This window comes from Lissotriton vulgaris, chromosome 6 (genome assembly GCF_964263255.1).
Source record: "Lissotriton vulgaris chromosome 6, aLisVul1.2, whole genome shotgun sequence".
In the NCBI taxonomy this organism is placed as follows: Eukaryota; Metazoa; Chordata; class Amphibia; order Caudata; family Salamandridae; genus Lissotriton; species Lissotriton vulgaris.
Window position 1 is genome coordinate 1,626,074,782 of NC_141694.1, and position 15,916 is coordinate 1,626,090,697.

The 15,916-nt window shown below is 45.0% G+C and overlaps 1 protein-coding gene across 1 annotated transcript in view; it reads right to left on the reverse strand.

Moving 5' to 3' along the window:
• The window catches only part of SLC3A1 (solute carrier family 3 member 1), a 118,687-nt gene that overhangs the window by 43,530 nt on the left and 59,241 nt on the right, over positions 1–15,916 (reverse strand). The gene's annotated exons all lie outside the window — the stretch shown is intronic.

The following is a 15,916-nucleotide window of genomic DNA, read 5'->3' on the forward strand; positions in this document are numbered from 1 at the left end:
GCAAACTATGATGTTTCATCGCGTGAAACGGAAGAGAGCCATACATGGTTCTTGGCTTCACTTATCGAATTTGGACTTTAAACGAAGTTTAAGTTGATCCAGGTTTCAATAGACATACTAAGCTTTTTATTACAGATATAAGCAGTAAAGGTAAATCATTCCACTTGTTTGGGTAGCCCTTTCCTTTCGATATTCTGAAAGTTGAAGGGCCTGCATTGAAAAACATGTGGAAGTACAGAGAAAGAATATGACAGAAGCAGGATGGGAGGGCCATGATTGCACAGTATAAACAGGCAAGGAGAAGAAACAAACAGTCAAGCCCCACTTTGGAGATAATTCATGCCAACATAATGGATAAACATTGCAATTTAGAACAAGCCCAATTAACAATACATATTACCAACATAATGGAAAAGCCACCCATTGCTACAAGACTAAAAACGCACTCTCTGGCGCAAAACTGGAAAGTAAATTCCAAATCTACACTGACTACCTATTGGCCATCAATTGGTACAGGTAGTGTTGGTCATTCATTGTTACTATCATGTCTGCTTCAATAACACTGAGAAGATTTGTGGACTGGTTTGTGGTATATAAAACTCTCGAAGAGAAACAAAGAGAAAGTAGCGGATCATGATGATAAATCTCGATGAAACAATGTAAAGCGCTTGGGATTATTTGAAGAGACTAAGAAGAATCCCATGAAAATATTCCTAGAGTCATTCATAGCATCCATCGTCAATGGCATGGAAACTGTGCAGGGAGTACAGGGTGCAGGATACAGAGGACTTGAACGCAGCAACAGCCACCTGTTTTCCTACACTGAATGGTCATGATATGCATGCTCTGATACAACGACAAGGTTCACTTGATGACTCTTGCAAGAGACGTAATGTACAATGGCAATAGTATTTTGTTTTACCCGGATTACAGTATGAAATCATAGAAAAGAAAGTAAGCGAAGTGCAGGTCGAGCAAAAGACAGACCCCATGCCCTGATGCCTCTGGTGCTGCTGTGAATAGATATTAAAGGTAAGAGACAATACTTCAACAAGCCTGAAGAGACCATCCATTATGTGGAAACACTAAATCTCCCATACCGCATTAATTTAGCGACTTCTCTGATAAATTAAAATATGCTACATGCAGACACATGTTTAGGCCTAAGTTGTTTCTGTTTGAATTGGGATGTGTATTTATTTTGAAGTTTCATTGCTGCATAGGACTGTTTGGCAGACGGTTTTATTGGTTCTCACACAGAAAACTTCATACAAGACTATTAGAATTGACATCTGTTGGAGCAGGCCCTTTTTGCAGTGTTATCCCCAAACTTTTTGCCTTCCTCTTGTATTTTGTCTGACCTGTTTTTGTTGGTTTTATGAGTCTGGGCACTTTACCACTGCTGATCTGTGCTAAGGTGCATGTGCTCGCTCTTGTAAAGTTGGTAAGATTGGTCAACACCTGTTTGGCATTTTTAATTTACCTGTATGTCCCTTGTACAGTGGCATCCCATATACCCACGGTCTGTCATTTAAATGTTACTAGTGGACTTGCAGCACTGCTTGAGCCACCCACCGATAGCCTTCCAAACCTGTCTCAGGCTTCTGCTGCTCAGGGCCTGCGTGTGCAGTTTACTGCCACAGGGATATGGCACCTACATTTTTTGCCTGTCTGAAATGCCCCTTTTACTACATATAGGTCATCCCTATTTAGGTCGTAGGTAGCCCTATGGGCAGTGTGCTGTACAGGTAAAAGGTAGGACATGTAACTTAGCTGTGTGGCATATATATATATATATATATATTTATATATATATATATATTTGAAAATACAAGAGCAACCCATACGTCCATGTGAACTGGGTAATAGCTAATCAGCTTAAGCACAATTGTTCACAAGGAACTCATTTCAAACAAAAATTTTTTTTACTTTTTCAAAAATATGACTTTTTGCAACGACTTTGTCAAGCCTGATAAGAAGAGTAATCCGAACAATATGTCTAAATTAATTTACACATTGTAGTGTTTATTTAGTCATTTAACTAGAGAAAATTAGTACCAGGGATGAATCATTAACACTCACTTCAGCCGAAGTGGGTGATGTTTATTTGTACACACAGACTCACATAACACAATATATATTGATACTGTTTACACGCTTATGAAAGAAGAAGAGGAAAGTGACTTTATGTGACCCCAGTGAAGTGACCATAACCAACATGTGATAATACAACAGCAACTGTATTAAAAGGCAAGTTATTGGAATTCAAAGGATGTCCATTATTAATTCTGATTAAAAAAATTTAGGTTCAGAACTAGAGTGTGTTCCGGTGTTCTCAGGACTATACTTTATTGGTTGCCACCAACGTTTCGACTCCAATCTGGATGTCAGAGTCTCTTCAGGGCACAGAATTCTGGGGACTAGAGGCACTTAGGCTCTAGTCAAAAGCGCCAATTTACTGGTCTTTTTAATCACCAATGGTCCTAACCCTTAATTTATTGGGTTTGGGTGGAATAGTAGGGATGTTGATCATATTCTCCAGGAGGACGAAATGTCTTCAGGATGATTGGTGGAATATACAGCATTAACTGAAAAATCACTTATATGTATGGCTTCAATACGAACTGATGCGGTCCAGAGTGCACACAGATATCACCTTAGTGAGTGCAGGACCCAATGTGCCAGTAGTAATTAGGTTCACCGTGGATACAATCTCTGATAAGATTTATTTTATAAGGACTGCCACTTGACTATTGTCAGGAGAGGTTGTTTACCCAGATTACTGTACAAGATACTGCAGGAGACGATCTTGACTGCTGCCAGTGCTACATTGCACTTGATACAGATAACATGCCGAATCCAGGAGAAGAACACTGCTGAGGCTTGTACTCTCCTTTCACAAGGAACACTGCCTTCACTACTCACTGATAACCACAGTTTTTGCTGTCAACAAGGTATGCAGTGTGTTGCTGCTCCCTTAGAAAGTTTAGATTGCAAGTTCAACTTTCCATGCTCTCCTTGTGTATTGCATAGGTTTTAGGGTGTTGTTTTAAATGACATTCTAAATATGTTTGAAATGTTCTGGTTCACCCTGTTGCAAACAATGCTTTTAGTTTAAAGTGTCTATTCTTAGAAAGTGCCTATTCTTAGTTTCCTTTGTGTGTGTGTGTGTGTGTGTGTGTGTGTGATATTGTGAATAGCGAAATAGGTCGGACTCAGCTTCTGGTAGCACAGTGCTTCAGATCCTGGTTTAGGGATTGTTAGACCCTTAAGCAATCATTCCATTTCAACAATGAATTGGGTGGGGTTTTGTGAGGCTACAATAACCGGTCTTGCACATTCACTGCTCATGCTTTGAACCAAGTTCACCTGTGTCATCCTTTGCTGGGAACTACATCAGAGTCATAGTTTATGCAGCAGAACTCTCCAAATCGATCACCTATGGTGCATAGATCACTGAGCATTAATCATTGTTGATCCTGTTGATCACTGAGTTTCCCTCTGAAAAAAACAGGTGGTGAACTATCTGAATTGGCCTGGACCCGACTTTCGCACTCCCTCTAAGTGGTGATATGATCAGGTCAAGCATTGGGCTGGCTAGCCTTCCTAACCTCAGTTCCTTTGCCATTGTGTCTCTCACGACCCCTCGGTGTTCCGCTGCCAATCTGAGGTTCTTGAATGTCCTCGCCCCCTCCTGACCTTCGTACAGTATTAGGAAACCTCTTCAAAGCCTTTCAATATCGCCTTTGCCTCAGGCACCTGGTACTAAGTTTTCAATAGTATGCTTAGTGGCTCCCTAAGGATGGGGCTATTAGCCAGTTTTGCTGGGGCCGAAATTCCCTCTGTCTTGGTGTTTTGGGATCCTGCCCCATGAGGCTCGCCCAACCCCCCCCCCCCCTCCCATCCAACTGGCTGGGATCTAGCTTTAGCCTACTGTTTTTGGGGGCCCTGCTACCTTTGGTTTACCACACTTACTACTCTGGGTGACCGCCCACGCAACTATTGCATACATGCCTGAATTTGTATGCTACCCACTCACTAAGCTGAGTAGCCTCCCATGCAACTGCTGCATACACGCCTATATGCCTGAATTTGAATGCTGCCCCCCTCCCTTGGGCACTCTCCCTTTCCATATTTCCATATTTCCAAATAGCTGTTGCTCCTTTGGAGTCCTTGTAATTTGTAATGCCCCATACAGTCTCTGTCATCTGCCCATGGGGCCGGCCTGGCAAATAAAATGCTCCTTCTAGTTTACCCCTTCCTAGCTACCAGCATCTTGTGTGTGTACCCTGCCAGGTCCTCACAGTCCTGTTCCATTTTTGCCTAGGCTTTCATCTTTTGCCTGAACTCGTGGTCCACACCATCCCTTGAAACAACCTGTATGTACTCAGAGCGATAAAATAGCTGCTTTCTGTGGGAATTTCTCTATGATAACACATGTCATCACCCTGAACGCTTCCAATGAATTCTCAATGCTCCCCTCCCTTCTGAATCTGCAGTTCTCTTTCTTCTTCTCTTCCTTCGTCTTCTGGAACAACGAGAACAAGCTTACTTGCTGTAACTCCATCAGTGGAAAGATGGATATGTACTTTCTACTCAATATGTGCTCCTTAACCATTAGCCAAATTAAAGTTTTGAAGCCTCTGAAATTGACAAGCTGGGCCACAAACAGACAGCCCTAGCCAGGTTTAAATGAGCGAGGACTAGGGAGCCAACTGCTGGGCCACTGGGACCTGGCACACTGTGTAAGAAGCAGTAGAATCTGTTTCAAACCCTGGAGGAGCTGATAACTAGAAGGATGGAGTTTGTGGATTTGAAAGTCAAAAGAGACATCTTTCTTAAAGCAGACTCCAAGTTTTTTTAACACTCTGCAAAGGTGTATATGTGCTTCCCCTGGTGGTGGGCCAGAGGTCATTGGACCAGGCATGATCATCAGCACCAATGATCAGGATTTCAGTCTTGTTACATTTAACCTTGAACTAGTGCCCAAAGTTCTTTAAATTACACTTCCTTGAACTTGCCCGCCTACGAAAAGAATATCCCCTTAAAGAAAGTCACAATATAAGTCCCATAACCAGTCAAAAGCTTTAATCAATGTAGTGAATGAAAAGGCCATCAAACAGAACTAGAATAGACCCTATCAACACTGGACATGATCAGTAAGGAGAAGGCTCAGAATAAGGCGTTGCTGAAATGATCTTGTGCATTGACCATCATTTTAAAAGTGCAAGAAATGTAACTTAACAGGAAGCCGCTTTAAAGTGAAATAGTAGCACTACTACATCACTGGACGAGGTGGGGCATATATATGTTCTGGCTTTTGTGCGTCGCTATGCTAACTTTTCATAGGGAAGTCCTGGGGCACTCCAGCCCTTTGCCCAATGATACTAATTGGAAACTGGGCAAAGGGACTTCTTCAGATTCAGATTCAGATTAGCTTTATTCGATTTTTGAATTTAAAATCATAAAAGCAACAACAAATCATAGACAAATACAACAATATTTCATTATATATCAATTTCTAAAACAAGATTAAATTGATAAGGGAGAACAGCTAATCAATAGAAAAACAATGTAAAACAATACCCTATCAGATGGAACACCTCTAAGAAATAGGGGTGATCGTACACACAGTGCTATTAGGTGGGATAGGGGAGGGTCTTATAAGGAATACTCAAAAAGTGTGTTATTTGGACAAAGGTTCGAATCTGTTAAGAGCTAGGAAGCTAGGGGCACTAGGTACACAGGGTCCCCCACATCAGACGTTATAATTCTTTACTGCTGTTCTTGATGACGGAATAGGTGGGATGCTCGGATAGAAGTCATGTAAATCCCAGATGCGAATTGGGCCATCCCACTCTTTGTGCTTGCAGGATCGTAAAAAAGGGACTATGTTCATGTGCTTGAATTTAATTAGCACCAAATCCCCAGGGATGGTTTTTGGCAGCGCGCCCAGCCACCCCACCCTCCTGACACTTAAAATTCCACCATCTAAGTTAGGTGGCAAGGGTCTGTTGGTCTGTAACCAGGGCATGACCTTATTTAACAGGTCTTGACGTGTTTCATATTTTCCCTGGTTTGCAGGTGGGACCCCAGATACGACTGACACATAAGGGGCGGCTTCAGGGGGCAAGTCAATTCGTAGCATTTTAACTAGTTCGGGTTTGGCCTCAGTATGTTTTATCAGCGGTTGAATTTTGGCCGGTTTGAGGCCTATATCAGGCGACAATGTTTGCGAAGAGGCGTTCTTACGGAAATTTGGTTTAGGTTTTTCCGGAATAGTGAGGGGGATAGGACAGTTGGATAATACCGGTTTTATACTTGGTGAGATGTGCGTTTTCATTGTTTGTTCAATGCTGGATAACCTGTCCCCCAAATCGTTGATTTTGGTCACCAGTGGTGATATGAGAGATGTTAGCAAATGTTCAAGCTCGGCCAACAAAGATGGTTGAAGGGGTGATGCGCGGGTTTCTATTTTTCCATACACCGTCTCCCCCATCGGTGTAATTGGGTTGGAGGGGAGAAGAGAAGGACAAGTACGTACATTTGGATTTTTGGCTTGCTTCTCTTTAATAGTATCGCCAACGCGAATGTTGAGCCCCCCCGGAGGTGTGTTGGCTAGGGTTTTATGTTTAATCAAGTGAAGCGGTGGATCCTGCAGGGTGGCGTTTACATCATCTGGACTGGTGTCCATGCTTATAGTAGGCAGTATGTCCGGTATATAATTGGTTCCACATAGTGAGTTCAGATCCTCCCAGAAGGACATAATGAAAACGTAGTATGCCAAAGAAAGTCAAAATATGAAAATAGAAATATCAGTACCTCTTCAGAGGAAATGTCAGATGGGTGGCCCGTCCCGACCTCCTTTGGCCTCCAGAGGGCCACAGAGGGCCCGCCCTTTGCCCGGGCTTAGCCCGGCTGGTCCCGCGCGCGTCCCGCGAGGCGGGATGGGCGGCTGCCTCTTATGCGCCTCCGGGCGCTGCTGGGTGATCCGGCGGTTCGGCGCCCCCGGTGGCAGGTAGGGGACGCCGGGAACTGTAGTTTATCCCTTTGCTCTCTCCCCGCTGCGACCGCGATGTCAGGAGCGGCGCCGGCGTGGGGAGAGAGCAAGTGCAGCAGCGGGTGCGTCAAGGATGGGGAGCTGGTCCCCGCAGGTAAGTGCCCCCGTGAAGAAATGGCCCCCGCTCAGCAGCAGGGGCGGCTGCCTCTTATGCGCCTCCGGGCGCTGCTGGGTGATCCGGCGGTTCGGCGCCCCCGGTGGCAGGTAGGGGACGCCGGGAACTGTCGTTTATCCCTTTGCTCTCTCCCCGCTGCGACCGCGATGTCAGGAGCGGCGCCGGCGTGGGGAGAGAGCAAGTGCAGCAGCGGGTGCGTCAAGGATGGGGAGCTGGTCCCCGCAGGTAAGTGCCCCCGTGAAGAAATGGCCCCCGCTCAGCAGCAGGGGCGGCTGCCTCTTATGCGCCTCCGGGCGCTGCTGGGTGATCCGGCGGTTCGGCGCCCCCGGTGGCAGGTAGGGGACGCCGGGAACTGTAGTTTATCCCTTTGCTTTCTCCCCGCTGCGACCGCGATGTCAGGAGCGGCGCCGGCGTGGGGAGAGAGCAAGTGCAGCAGCGGGTGCGTCAAGGATGGGGAGCTGGTCCCCGCAGGTAAGTGCCCCCGTGAAGAAATGGGACTTCTTAGAATGAGGCAGACATGGTTCATTGCCACCTCATTAAAATCAATAGGTATCACCCCCACAGAGTAGAACTACCGGTTACATTGCTTATTTTGATCAATCTGGCCCACATTGGGCACTACCCTGTTATTCAGCCTTCCATTGCTTCCCGGCTAGCTCTGCGCTATGCAAGTACTGCTGCATACATGTCACATGAGGGAGGTGGTGTCTGCATTCCTCAGAGCAGCGGCTACTGCCAAAATAAAATGGTGGACAGTGTGGGTGCAAATAATAAAAAAAATTAAAAACGCTCTTACATGCTTCTCCCGCTTCCGTTCCATCTACTGGATGCCTTGGTGCTCCTTTCTTCCGGAAGTCTATGGGCCAGCACAGGCTCCCAAACTCCCCACCCAATCCAGATGCTGCTCTTGTGCTGTGAGAGCAGCGCCTGGATTGGCTGAGCAGTCTGGTTAGGCACTCACGTAGGTACTGGGAGCCTGTACCATTACTCCACCCAGCTGTACAATACAGCTGGGTGGACAAATTCTAAGTCTACAAAGGGGAATGCCACCAAAACTGGTCTATTGTCTAAATAACACTGGGTGGAACCAAGAGCAGCTTGGCATTGTTGTCTGTATCCTTGATCCCGGAAGCTGGATACTCATACATGCTCAGTGGAAAACATGCAAAAAAGTCCACTTTGACCTTGAAAATGGTTGCCCCCTGCTCTCCCCATCCAGTAACCATTTAGTGCTATGCGATTGCAGAAATGAGTATAAAGCATTTATGTAGTCTATGGCGAGCTGCAGTGTCCCTTTGATGACAGCTTTCCACAGAGAATGGCAAGGGCTTGTGTGTATTGACAAACACAATAATTACTGCAGATCACAACACATTTGCAAATAGCGACCCGTAACTTTGCATTTGCAAAGTCAGCTGCGTTGCAAAGTTGCGCCTTTTCGGGTGCAAAGTTGTTTCATACATGCGGCATGGAAAAGTGCACTCAGTCGTTATCACTGCAGCGATCCTTCAGCAAACAAACTCACATGAATTGCATTATGCATTAACTAACAAGAGTGCTTTTAACCATAGCAAGATGTTATTTCAAGAAGATCTGAATACTTTATTTTTAAAAGTAACTCCTTTCATGTTTTATTAGTTTTAGCTGCATAATTTCTGGTGCATATCTTCATCAGTTGGGATAAGGAACACAGGCAGTGAAGCTGTTTTTTTAGAATTTCTGACTTGTGCAAGTAAATATGTTCCCTTGATCGCATCGGCAGCCCACTCGGGGCAGCACCTGCAGCGTCCTGCCTGAGCAAGAGCAGCACATGCATCACACTGGAGTTACGGAGGCGCTCCCTCAAAACCACACCAGTGACCAGCCTCAAAGCTGAGCACGGGCTCAGAAAAAGAGAAACATTGGTTTTCATTTCTGTCATTTCTGTCTCTTAAGCCAGGTCCAGCTCATATTCCGTTTGAAAATAACCTCCTTTTAAACATGCAGGAATATATGTACAAGGCGATAGCGCCACCAGAACATCTCTTTTAGGGACGTCCCGGTGGCGCTCTGCCCTTCTGCATATTTGCAAAGCTGCGTTAAGCTACTTTTGGTGGCTTAGCGCCGCCTTGTAAACACGGCCCCTTACACTCATCACTTAACGTGAAAGGGGCTTGCAATGGATGTTGCTGTGGGTGTTCTACCACAACACTTGTTCCTTTTTGACGCTGCCCCAGATTTGCAAGAATGGGTAAATGTGGGCAGCTCCAAACACTAACGCCATGCAAGAGCCGGTGTTAGAATTCTGAAACGAAGAGAAACACTTTTATTTCTCCTCGCTTTTTCTTTTTCTATGTGTGCTGTATTCTGCAGTACATACAGAATGCACACTTTTAAGAGGGCGGCCACCATAGTGCCGCATTCTGGCACATCCACGCACTCCACTCTCTGGGACCCCCCCACAGGAGACCCCGTGTCCAGCATTCCTACTGTGTCATTTCCAGCACTCAGTGGGTGGGGCCACTTATACCTGCCCCACTCAGTGGTCGTCCTCTTTGTTCCCCCCACTTGACACACTGTCAACCTCCCTAGCCCATACCTAGCGTGCCAGCGGCAGGATTTTGTTGCCATGGGCTGAACGTATTGAAATGTTAATTTGTGTTGCAGGTGGAGCTAAAGGGTGTTTTCAGAGGCTGATTGGTACATAGGGATACCATCTCAAGAAGCACAGCAGGGGTGCTCTATGCCAGACCCCGGGAGTCTTTAAGGCAGGACCATGGATGGATACGCCGGCGCCCCACTAGTTCTTTGGGTGGTTGTAGTCTGAGGAGCTGGGCGCTTTCCTTGCAATACTCCACCGCTAAAAAGGTGTGAGTAAAATCATGGACTGTTGATCCATGATATTTAAGGGAGAAAATCCCCAGATAAAATGGTAGCACCGATTGGGCTGGCCATGGTGCAATTTGGCTCATCAGGCGACAGGGCAGCTTAGGTTACTCATACTGCCTGCCCTTGAATTGCCTGAAAGTTAACCCACCATATTGGCATATTTCATGTATCATCCACTATATTATTTACGCTGTGATTCCCTAAAAAACGGGTAACAGGTCAGGAATTAATTTTGCTTCACAAGTCTGCCAAGCGCTATGACATGAGATACCATCAGCCATCCCTGGCGTTTTAGTCAACAGCATGTTCCATTGTGGGGGTTGTTGTTTTTCTTTTAATACTTTCCTTATGGGTTCAAAACCCCAGGATGTAAAGTGATGTTGACTAAAATGCCACAACAGACCAAAGGTGTTATACGTAACACTGAGCCATTTATCAGCTATGTTTTAAAGTATTACAAAGACTTCTAGTCTATTTCACAAACTGCTTGCTTCACATATAAAACCAGAAGTAAAGTCTTGTCACGTATTTTGTGGGTTCACACTTTCATTCACATCATGCATTAAAATTAGCAAAGGCAATGCAAATCATTTTCGGCCACATGCATCAAAGTCCGGTTTTGCGATTCCTTATTTGCGATTTTTAGGAAATCGCAAATAAGGAATCGCAAAATGGGATGCATGATTTAAATCGCATAATATTTGTGATTAGGTAAAAATCGCAATTTTTACAGAATCGCAAATATTATGCGAATTCTAATTTGCGATTTCGCAATTCCCATTGATTCCTATGGGCCAAAAGGCCCATAGGAATCAATGAGAAGGCATTGACATTTTGCGAGTTTCAATTAGCGATTCGCAAAATATTAATGCATTCCATGCACCCCTGAAATGTATTTTGAAGTGCATGTTTCCCACACACATGTCCTAAGGACATGTGTGTCTGTAACATGACAGTGTTTTAAAATGCAAATTTGAGCATTTTAATACATTTTCGCGAATTACCACGAGGTTCACCCTCGTGGTAATTTTCACCCCCAAATTGCAAATTCGCAATTTTAAAAGTAATCATGCATTTGCTTTTAAGGAATCGCAAATTTGCGATTCCTTAAAAGCAATCGCATTTTTGGAATTCGCTAAAACTAGAGATTTTTCCAAAAATGTTTGATGCATCCCAAAAACCTATTTAGGAATCGCAAACGGCCGAATTTACCGATTCGCACCGTTTGCACTTCCTAAATAGGTTGATGCATGTGGCCGTTTGTCTTTTTGTGTAGTGGAAAGTTTTATATTCGGTGATCACAACCCAGTTACAACATGGACAGCAGAAACACTACCTTCCCTAAAACAAGGAATAAATAAGGGACAGGTGGCAGTAGCAGAAGCAACATCACACAATTATCGCACACATACAGACCAGGTGCAAGACTAGTAGCCAACACACTAAAAAAGGGAGTGAGGGTATTTAAAGGACTATTGTAAGCTCTCCATCAACAAACCGAAACATAAAAGCAGTATAAAACTGTAAAAAACTGCCAAACCTACTATAGAATTCCCATACATTTAGGTACTCCTAGACAAAGACAAACCTTTATTTGCCTAGGATGGTTCGCTTCATCAGTGAGTTCCACATCAGGCACTGAAAAGCACCTGAGTGTTCTACTGTTCAATGGATGTACAGTCTCAGAGTTATTGGTCCCTATTTTGGGTGAGGTTATTTTCCCTCATGTCGACATTTATGTTCACTCTTTGTTAAATTGCTAGACTTATTAAAATTGTGTAGGTAAGCTAAAATGTTTTTTCCTGGTGTTCCTCTACCATAACAGTAAGAAGAGGACGATCAAGCAATGGACCCTGCTTATCTTGTCCGTCAGCATGTTTCAGCATTCATGTAATGCCTTGAATGAGTCTTGTGCCTGTCTCAGTAATACAGATATCTCATATTAAATATTGGGAACGCCTCTGGTTCATAGGGCATCTAAAGCAAGTGCTTTGCATATATCCAATATATCCTTTGTTTTTTCATATGATTGGGCAATACCAGCAGAAAAACCTCTTCTTTAAATCGCATGTACACCTTCAGCAGAAACAGTGAGAGCTTCCCTCCTTCAGAGGACAGATATAGCTAAATTAGCAGCAGTGTAAGCTTTCCCTATCACAAGACAAGCACAAGTTATGCAGCAGCGGTGCAAGCTTTGCTTCCTCTTAGAACAGGTATAGCATGACAGTAGGGACTAAGCAAGTAATGGCGGCTAGGGGACCCGTTTGTCACACTACCACATGTGTTTTGATTGTTAGAATTCAAAATCAATTGTTGCCCACCGATATAAAGTCATGAATACTACAAATTTCATAAAACACAATAGAGAGACAACTTTAGACAAATATATGAGCAATAGCTATGTGCTATATGACCATAGATAAAAGAATCGTGAGGTGATTTTCTTAAGTTTTGTAATCCTTTATTCAAGATCGTCTGGCTGAAGAAACGATTCCGTGCAGCCAATGTGTTTTGGCCCAGTTACAGGCTTGACAGGATGACAGCAGCTAAGTAATATACCCTTTCTCACAGAAGGCAGCAAGGGCAATCTTCCATTCCTCACAGAACAGATCCAGCGTGGCAGACTAGTCCAAGCTTCCATCCCTCACAGAACAGTACAGAACATTTAAGGCTCGATTGACATGAAGCTGCATGGAGCGACTGCTTAACTCATTGAGAGGAATTAATAGGTGAATCTAAAGGGTGAATATATACGTTTTGACACCATTTTCATGTATGTGATATGCCATGGTGGCATTCTGGATAGTCTTCCTACTGTCAGTTGAGGACCTGCTGTTTGTGTTGATTCTTTTATTTTCCACATATTGAGAGACCTAGGAGGTCTCTGTTATTTAGAGCTATCTGTCCAACCTAAGTAACTTTGCTTTAGACAGGCAAAGGTTTGGGAAGCATGTGCATTAGGTGCTGTGCAATCCCAGCTTCAGTTCTGCATCTGTTCAAAATGACGGTTGCCCTCATCCTCCTCGACCTTTCAGGAGCCTTCGACACAGTCTTTCACCACACCCTAACACGCAGATTTCATGACGCAGGGATCCAGGACAAGGCCCTCGACTGGATCCGCTCATTCCTCTCTGGCAGAATGCAGCGGGTCAGACTCCCTCCATTCCTCTTGGACCCCATACCGACCACCTAGGGTGTCCCCCCAAGGATCCTCACTCAGCGCCACGTTGTTTAACATCTACATGGCTCCGCTCGCACCCATTGTGGGAACCCACGGACTCAACATTGTTTCATACGCAGACGACACCCAACTCATCCTCTCCCTATCCAACGAACCCAACGCAGCCAAACACAACTTTCAAGAAGGCATTTAAGCAGTCACCAAAGGGATGAAGAGCAGCTGCCTACAACTCACCATGGACAAGTACTCATCATTGGCCCACACCCTGATGACTGGAACAACACTTGGTGGCCCCCCGCCCTTGGAAGCCTGCCCACCCCCATGGACCAGGCACGCAACCTCAGAATCATCCTGGACTCTGAACTCAAAATGGACAGCCAGATCAACTCCGTCACATCCTCCTGCTTCCACACCCTCCGCCCACTACGCAAGACCTTCAAATGGATCCCCTTCAAACACAGAAAGACTGTCACACACGCCCTCGTCACCAGCAGACTTGACTACAGCAACACACTCTACGCCGAAATCAACAAAAACCTCACCCACAAACTTCAAAACATCCATAACGCCGCCGCCAGACTAATCTTCAACCTGCCAAGACACTGCCACATCACCCAGCACCTGCACACACTCCACTGACTCGCCATCGAGGCAAGAATCACCTTCAATATTCTCACCCACGCATACAAAGCCCTCCACAACACCGGACCAGCATACCTGAATAGCAGACTCACATTCCACGCACCCCAAAGGACCCTCTCTCCTATGTCATGTTCCCTCGCACCAGGAAGTCCAGATCGGGAGGCCGCTCCTTCTCCTTCCTCATGGCCAGAAGGTGGAACTCCCTCCCACTCCACCTCAGGCAAACTACATCACTCCCCGACTTCACAAGGGACCTCAAAACATGGCTCTTCGATAGACCTCCTCCTTGATGGACAGGACCTTGTGCCTCCCACCCGCCCACCCCCACACTCAGCGCCTTGAGACCCTCACGGGTGAATAGTCTCACTTAACAAACCCATGATTGATTAATTGAGGTGCTGTGCAATCCCAGCTCAGTTCTGCATCTGTTCAAAATGTTAAGGGCTGCTAGTGCAACTTAGTGTAAAACTGGTCAATGTGTATGCGTAGGAGTTTGTGAAAACAGACCAATGTTTGCATGGAGCACTGTTCTGTTTTTTAACGGAATTTGTATGAAAAAAATGCACCACTTGTGAATTATTTTATAAAATATCCCCTAGGTAGTACGCCGTACAATGCCTCTTAAGAGGTAGCTTGGGCATGATCAGTGTTAATAGCCTTGTGAGCTATTTTACTCATAATCCTTGAGAGCCGTTTGGGAGAAATCCCCAGCCTCAAATTAGATATAGAGTAGGTTTTACAGTCAGGTTTTTTTAAATTGATGCAGTGGACATAAGCAAACAGAAAATATTACCCTTCATTTGACAGCTCTTTAAATAAAATTGCAAAGATCAACATTTGATTTAACAGGCTCTTTAAAGTAACAAGCATTTACAATGCAATACGTCTCGCAATGACATTATTTGGAGCTATTGGCATTGAAATTGTTATTGTTTTGGACATCGTGCTCTATATCCTCTTGAGATGTGACCGATTTTAACTTTATCTTTTAAGATTGCCAGCGCATTAGGTCTTGTATACATGAAATAATGTATTTGAATGGTTTTAATTAACTAGCTACCTGTCATACACTGTGTCCTGTGGAACAATCTTTATTACATATAGTTAGAAAGGAGATAATCAGCCTGATTCATGAAGCTAAATTGCGCTCGCAATAGCTGCGAAAATGCTATCACGGGCGCAATTTCCCTAATCGGTATTCACCAGGAAAATAGCGAATTCGCTAACACAGAATTGCAAAATCGCTAAAAGATTCGCAGAACCCCGGCAGTAGACCATTTGCGAATCGGAAATAGCGAGAAATCACGGATTCTGCAAAAAAAATAGCGAAATTGCAATATCCTCGCAATCGGGATTCATGAAAACTCGCAATTAGCGAAAAAAAACAAAATCGCAGTTTGCGAGGCGCAATTTAAGGACAACCCAAAGCAGGTGGTAACCATCAAACCCATAGTAAAAAAAAAATTGAAAAACCGTTGGCCAATCAGCAACTGGTGCTGGCCTGACCAAACACACTTAAGGAGAAGCAGCATCAGCATAAGGAGTGTCACAATGCCAGGAATGTACATGGTGGTCAGGCGGCGAAGACTACAGCGAGCAGCACGGAGGAGACGCAGAATCCAGGCCGGGATATTCCGCCAGCGGGTCACCCTGCTGGGCCAAACCAGAGAGCAAATATACGCAATGTACCGCCTGAATGGGGCAATGATCATCAAGCTAATTCAGGACCTTGACCCCCTGATGCAGCACCCAACAAGGCGGACTAATGCCGTGCCAACACATGCCCAGGTATTGTGTAGCCTGCACCTCCTGGCCTCCGGGAGCTTCCAGGGGATAGTTGCGGCTGCTGGGGGGATATCCCAGCCCACCATGTCCCGCTGCCTAGGGAGTTTCCTTGACGCAATGCTGACCCAGCTACACCACCACATCAAATTTCCAACAAGCCAATAGGATTTGGATGAGACCAAGCTTCAATTCTACAATGTCGCCCATTTCCCACACGTGATAGGATGCATTGACTGTACCCACATCCACATCTGCCCACCAGCTG